The following is a 7,875-nucleotide window of genomic DNA, read 5'->3' on the forward strand; positions in this document are numbered from 1 at the left end:
TAATGAATTTTCCCTATGTAGCTTATCCCTCTAGAGGCCACTGGGGAGTCAGATCTTTGAGGGCAAACTCACCTGTATCTCCAGGCTTGGCACATCTCCTTAAATAAATCTCTACTTTCTTTGCTGCCAACTCCTGTACGTGTTTCTTTTGGCTTTGACACCAAAACTAATCCCTCGTGTTTGGTAACACCATTGCTAAAAATTTCACCTGTAGGAAACTGGATGTGATATAGGAGAAGAGATGTACTGGATGGTGCAATTGTCTGGTATGTACAAGGAGAAATTGTAACTACAAGGACTGTGGATCTTGGGGGCTATTGCCAAGTGCCACTAATGTGTCAAAAAGAGTAAATGATAGGCTTAAATCTATTAGTCACCACATAAAGCAAAGAGACCGTAATACCTGTAGCTGGAAGGCAGACATTAAGGAAGGCCTGTCACAGGCCCTAATTCTAAGAATGCAGATCTTCAGATCAGAGCCCCAATAAAGAGTGAAGCCCTGAAACTCAGAACATGGCTTTCTAGTGAGATACACTTGCAAATCTAAACTCCAGGTCTCCCTGTACCTACTGGGCCTGCAGAAGTATCCCCTGCCCCTCATTGGAAGACAGACTCCCCCTCCTCCCCTGCCACCACACCTCTGCCCATTTTGCTTGAATGAAGACTGCAAAGTCCTGTCAGTGTGACCCAATGAACAAGTCCTGCCTAGGGCTCCTAGGTGAAGAGAGGGTTTCTATGCAATGGAGCTCCAGGCTGACTGACGTGTACCAGTAGGTACCAGGAGGTTGTGTCTGAGAGTAGATCCTGGGTGATGAATGAAGGGATATGAAATGGGTTAAGGAGAATTATCAGTGCAGGAGAACTGTTCTGTGGCACAGAGGTTAGCCTGGCAAGGGCCAAGGGGATGATTCTAACATGCTCCTGGGTGGCTGTTAGAGGCTTGCTATGAAGCACGGTGCACAGCAGATGAAGTGGAGGTAGAGGTACCAGACCTTACAGATCAGACTGTGGAAAAGGGGATCCAAAGTTCTTCCTAGGAAAGTTGGCATAGCTCTACTCTCTCCAACTAGAAGACCCATTCCTCAAGTGCCCGTGTCCTCAGGAAGCCTGAGACACTAACTGAACAAGGTGACAAGGAACACACTGCTGTGGGGCCACCAGCAGCTGGAGATTTTCAGCAGGAGCTGTCCCCTGTGATTTGGAATAATTTGGAATGTTTTACAGAACTGGGTCCTAGTAGCAAATGGGATGATAGGGTTCCAGAATAACAGAAGCAAGTGGCAGCATTAACTGTCAGAAGTAGTTTCTCTAATGGGCAGCAAGCTCAGAATGACAGCATGGGGCCTGGCCCATAGAAGTCTATGGAAATAATTGATCAGACAGGTGTTCTCACAGGCAAGACAAATGGGTGGCCAGCAAGGATATTACTTCATGTATATCATCAAAAATGATTATAAAGATATGAGCAGATGTCTGAATTCAGCTACCCCATTAAAAAGTCAAGATCTCTTGCCTAGTTTCCAGACCTGAGCCAATTCTTTGACCAAGAACCAGCTGATGGACATGAGGGCACATAGATGATAGGAAAGGACTCTGCACACGTACATGTAGATATTTCTCCAGTTCTTCAACCATGGGATCAGTGGCCAGGAATTTAAGTAACCATATGTCAGAGAAAGGAAAATACACAGATCTTTCAAAGGTTTTTAAATACAGCATCTGAGTTGATGCCTCTGTAGGGATCCATAGCACCATCATGGTCCCTGGTAGAGTTGAATGTATGGAGGCCCCGTAATGCCTGCCTCGCAACGGGTGCACTCTACTCACAGAGCCACCGGACAGTCATTTCCCCAGTTCCTGAAGGTAGAATCAGGACACTCATAGCAGTTGGATGAGCTGGTTCTTTCACCTATAAAATAATCTCTGCAATAACAATAGCTCTTTTAAAAAAAGCCCAGTGGAGGGCCCTGAAACTGAAGTTTCCTTTGGTGAAAATAGTAAGTCAATAACAATATCGATTTTAGAGAGAACTTTTCACGCCAAAACTTCCTGCCTAAGTTAGGATCTAGAGGTGTTGTGTGTTAACCAGAACTCCAATCCCATCTCTCCAAACAGGACAGTTTTTCCTGGTGCAGCCCCAGGCCTGTCCTCTCTGGGCTGGAGGCTTCTTTATCTCTCCTCCCAATCTCTCCTCTTAAGGAGATGTGGGCATCCCTTTTCTCACAACTGCCTCCCCTCCCTAATTCCTTCCCCAGTGGTCCTAAGCTCCTTTCGGCATTTCCCTAGCTAGAAAGGACTCTCTCACGCTAAGATCCACACTGTGCAGTAGGACCTTTAGGTCTCTTCTCCCAAGCCCGAGAAGTGGATGGCCCTCCAAGCCGAGGACCCCAAAAGTGCCCTTCCCAAGCTGGAAGTGGACGGCTATCTCGTGCCAGAAAGCCGCACTGCATAGTCTCCCAAGCTGGAGAGTCATTTCTTCTCTCCCTCCCCGCATCTCCTCTGTCTTCAGACAGGCAGCCATCACCATGGCATCTTTTGGCACAGGAAAATCTCCTACTCTAGATCCAAGCTTTCTCTGAAGACACTCTTTTGACTCTAAGTTTTTTCACTCTATCGTGCACTCGTTTTATTTTCTCCGTATCACCGCCTAAGTTTGCCAAAGTAAGATTCCTTACTTTTACTTATCACTTGCAATTAAAGGGCATATGATATTTTTCTAACTTTCGGGAACTTTTTAGGTCTTACAGATAGGCAGAAATGTAACACCGCCATTGCTGCCTCAGACCGAGGAACCTAGAGAAAAAGGGCACTTTTAAAACACAAGCCGCACCCTACACTCGCCTCTCCTCAGCCTCAGTAAAACTGTCACGGGCAGTTGCTTCTTTGCTGACATTTTTTCCCTGCTTCTTCATCTATAATATGTAAGACGTAGCACAAATAGTTGCTTAGGTGCCCTCTTAGATCAAGAACTACAGGAATGAATAGCAAGCAACCTTAGAAAATACTAGATTCCACTTTACCCAAGCAAAAAATGTGGTCAGTAGCCATTCTAGTTGTGTATTCCTCTAAAAGAAAAAAAGGGAAGAGGCTCAAGGCCAGTAAACTAAAGGCTTTTAGTTTTTCACCGTTAGGTATAGTGTTGGCTGAGGATTTGTCATACATGGCCTTTACTATGTTAAGGTACTTTCCTTCTATACTGATTCGGTTAAGAGTTTTGATCACAAATGGATCCTGTATCTTCTCAAAGGCTTTTTCTGCATCTATTGATATGATCATATGATTCTTTTTTAAAAATTTGTTTATGTGGTGTATCAAATTAATCGATTTGCATATGTCGAATCATCCCCGTGCCTCTTGGATGAAGCCCACCTGATCATGGTGTATATATCTTTTTAATATGTTGCTGTATTCGGTTCACTAGTATCTTATTTAGGATTTTTGCATCTGTGTTCATGAGAGATATCGGTCGGTAGTTTTCTTTTTTTGTGTTATCTTTACCAGGTTTTGATATCAGGGTAATATTGGCCACATAAAGTGAGTTAGGAAATATTGCCTCTTCTTCGATTTTTTAGAAGAGTTTGAGGAGAATACATATTAAATCTTCTTTGAATGTTTAGTAGAATTCACTAGTGAAGCCATCTGGTCCTGGACTTTTACTTTTTGGTAGTTTTTGATGATTGTTTCAATTTCCATACTGCTGATTGCTCTATTTAGATTTTCCAGTTCTTCCTGATTCATTCTAGGAAGGTTGTATCTTTGTAAGTACTTGTTCATTTCTTCCAGGTTATTAAATTTGGTGTTATGTACTTTTTCATAGTATTCTTGTATGATCCTTTGTATTTCTGCAGTGTCTGTCATAATTTCTCTTCTTTCATTCCTGATTTTGTTTATTTATGTCCTTTCTCTTTTTTCTTTAGTGAGTCTAGCCAGGGGATTGTCAATGTTATTAACCTTCTCAAAGAACCAGCTCTTTCTTGCATGTTTTCCTATTTTGTTTTGTTTTCAATTTCATTTAATTCAGTTCTAATTTTGATGATTTCTTTCCTTTTGCTGACTTTAGGCTTCATTTGTTCTTCCTTTTTCTAGTTTTTTAAGATGAAGTATTAGTTTGTTTATTTGGGCTTGTTCTTGTTTTTTGAGATAGGCCTATAATGATACGAACTTTCCTCTTATGACCACTTTTGCTGTGTCCCAAAAGTTTTGATATGTTGTACTATCATTATCATTCATTTCTATGTATCTCTTGATCTCTCTTTTTATTTCTTCTCTGACCCAGTTATTCTTTAGTAGCATGTTGTTTAATTTCCATGTTATTGCGGTTCTTTCTGCCTTCTTTTTACAGTTGATCTCTAGTTTCAAAGCATTGTGATCAGAGAATATAGTTGGTATGATTTCAACCCTCTTATATTTGTTGAGGCTATCTCTGTGCCCCGATGTGTGGTCAATCTTTGAAAATGTTCCATGTGCACTAGAGAAGAATGTATATGCAGCTTTTTTGAGATGAAAGGCTCTGTAAATGTCAATTATGTCCAGTTGGTCTAATGTGTCATTTAAGGATGTTATTTCCTTACTGAATTTCTGTTTGGATGATCTGTCCATATCCAACAGTGGAGTATTTAGGTACCCTACTATGATAGTGTTTTGGTCTATTTCTCTATTTAGTTCTGTTAGTAATTGCTTTATATATTTCGGGGCTCCTTGATTGGGAGCATAGCTATTAATAATTGTTATGTCTCCTTGGTGCATGATTCCCTTTATCATTATGAAATATCCCTCAGGATCTTTCTTTACCTTTTTTATTTGAAGTCTATTTTGTCCAATATTAGTACCTCTACTCCCACTTTTCTCTGAATGCCATTTGCTTGAAATGTCATCGTCCACCCTTTCTCTCTGAGCCTATATCTGTCTTTGGAACTGAGATGTGTGTCCTGGAGGCTGCATATGGTTGGGTTTGTCTTCTGATCCAAGCTGGAAGTCTGTGCCTTTTTATTGGTGATCTCATTCCATTTACATTTAGGATGATTATTGAAATATGAGGTCTTCTTATAGCCACTTTAACTTTCGCTTTCTGGTAGCTCGGTGTTTTCATTGCTTCCTTGTCCTTGTGTGTCTTTCTTTGTGGGAGAGGATTGGGTTTTGTGGGTTACCCTCTGGTCATTCTTGTTTGATTCAGTTTGGAATCCTTGGCACTTGGTTACCATCACAAATATGTAGTAGTCATTTTCTTCTGCGCATGCCTTATCTCCATTCCCCTTTGTAAATCTGGATCTTTGAATCCTCCCCTTTTCTCTTATTGTTGTCTCAACTTGTCCCTACGTGTGCTGAACGTTCATTACTATCTTGTAATAGCAAATTTCTTCTTATTGTTTAAGCTTATAATGCCTTGTTCTTAATAAAGGTTGTACTCCTCTGCTTCTATCTGCCTGCTATTCACCTTACTCCTAGTTATGTATTTTTTTGTCAGTTTGTTTTAGGTGAGTCGACCCCTTTCAGTATTTCCTGTAATTCAGGCCTTGTAGTGGAGAATTCCCTCAATTTTTGTATGTCTGGAAAGATCTTTATTTCTCCTTCATATCTAAAAGAGAGCTTTGCTGAATATATTATTCTTGGCTGGTAGTTCCTTTTATTTAATAGTTTGAATATTTGATTCCACTCCTTTATGGCTTGTAAGGTTTATGCTGAAAAGTCCAATGATAATCTAATGGGTTTTCCTTTGTAGGTTATTGTCTTCTTTTCCCTGGCTGCCCTGAGAATTCTTTCTTTGCCATTGACTTTTGATGATTTTAATAGAATGTGTCTTGGAGAAGGCCTTTTTGGATTGAGATAATTGGGTGTTCTGTTGACTTCTTGAATTCCGAATTCCAGCTCATTCCTTAGATTTGAAAAATTTTTAACAATTATTTGTCTGAAAATGCTTTCTAATCCCTGCTCCTTTTCCTTTCCTTCGAGAATGCCCATTATTCCTGTTTCCTTTCCTGATGGTATCAGCTAGTTCTTGTATTTCCCTTCAATTATTTTTCATTCTTTGGTTTCTCACTTCTTCCTTCTGATTATTTCTAGATTTCCTTCTTCGATATCACTGATCCTTTCCTCCATTTGGTCAACTCTATGTCATTTTTCATGTCCTTCATTGTGTTGTTTATCTCCAGAAGTTCTATTTGGTTCTTTTTGAGAGTTTCAATCTCCTTGCTAAAGAACTCATTCTGCTGATCTAGCTGTTTTTTTTTTTTGATTCCTAGAATTGTTGATATGAATTATTTTGCTCTCGTTGAGTTTTTTCAAAAGCACCATCCTGAATTCTCTGTCATTTAAGTCGCATATTTCCATGTCTTTAAGCTTATTTTCTGGAGATTTTTCTTCTCTTTCTTTCTGAACTGCCTTGTCACCTTGGTTGTTTACTGTGTTGAATGAACTATTTCTCCACCTGGGCATTAATGGAAGTGTGTTCTTCTTTCTCTAGAAAGAAGATTTATTATATAAAGGTTTCTCTTTAGCCTGTTGCTAAGATGGCATTTTTCTTTTGGTTTCCAGGAGGTGATATCCTAGCCTCTTGGATCCCTGCTTTATAAAAAGTCTTAATAATGCCTTTTTTTTTCTTATAAATATTCAATCGTGCTCGCTACACTCAGTCTCAGTACCTGTCAGTGTTAGTGATAGTTTCAGTAGAATTTCCTCAGATTCCCCTGGGGCTCCGTGGTGTTCAGTCTTGGAGGATATGGAGAGAAGGACCCTCTGGGTTGGGGGATGGGGTCTGTGGCTCAGCCTTATGTTTTCCAACCTTAGCTGGTAATAACCAACTGCTGCTTCTCTGCCGTCCCCATTTCTCTGCCTTCTGCCCTGATCCCTGGGCACTGCCACTGTATGGAGCTCACAGCTCTCTCAGGCAGGGTTGTCTAGGGAAACTGCTGCACCTTCTCTCCTCCCTCTCCTCCTGCAGGGAGCTCCAGCTGTGAGAGGAAGCTTCTTTATTTCTTCCAGTCCACCACCCAACTCACACGGTTCTGACCTGTGGTAGCTCTTATGCACAGATCCCTGGCTCAGACGTGCTGGTGTGCAGGTTGGGTATTTTTTGTTGTGTTTTTGATGTTCAGCTTATTGTTGTTTCAAGGGGAGAGGTCTGGGGACATCTCTCACTACACCATGTTTCTGACATTACTCTTTTTGCTTACATTTTAACTGCCATTAGACATTAAGAAAGTTGAGTATCAACAGTAAACTATACAAAATTAGAGTTATGTTTTTTTCTCTCTGCTGAATAAGACAATGTTTCCTAATACTACAGACTACTACTGATACTATGAAAAAGTTTTCTGAATAGAAAACAAGAATTCTGTGCTTCATTAAAATAATCCTCTGTGTTTTAAATCAACAGCTGACTACATTTGTCTCAAATTAAACCAATATCTTATGAGTCTCCATTGATTCCTCCAAAAAATCAGAAACTATGATCTACTCCTGCAACCAGAAAATAGATAAGTGTATAAACTAATTTCCCCAAACATTCTGGGGCTCTCACTATTTTTCTTTCAGTCCTTCTCAGAGACTTTACAATGTCCCCATATCTCTATTGTCTCTGTCTCTCTGAGTCTTTCTTAGACTCACTTGTACCTTTGAATTCTTTCTCATACTTCACCAAAAACCCCCTTCTCTCAGTGCAAAGCCTGAATTCCCCCTACCCTGAGAATTTACCTTGTCCTACATCACTATTACCTTACAGCCACTCTGCTCTCTCCCTAAATATTCTCGCTGTCTACCATTTCAATTGCCTTTTCTACATAAGAGATCCACATTACAGACCTTATTGGACCAAGTGTTAGAGGCCAGGCTCATGAGAGGAAAAGGACAGAAGCTAGGATTGCCCAAATACTAGTGGCT

Source organism: Pteropus vampyrus, unplaced genomic scaffold (genome assembly GCF_000151845.1).
Source record: "Pteropus vampyrus isolate Shadow unplaced genomic scaffold, Pvam_2.0 Scaffold976, whole genome shotgun sequence".
NCBI lineage: Eukaryota > Metazoa > Chordata > Mammalia > Chiroptera > Pteropodidae > Pteropus > Pteropus vampyrus.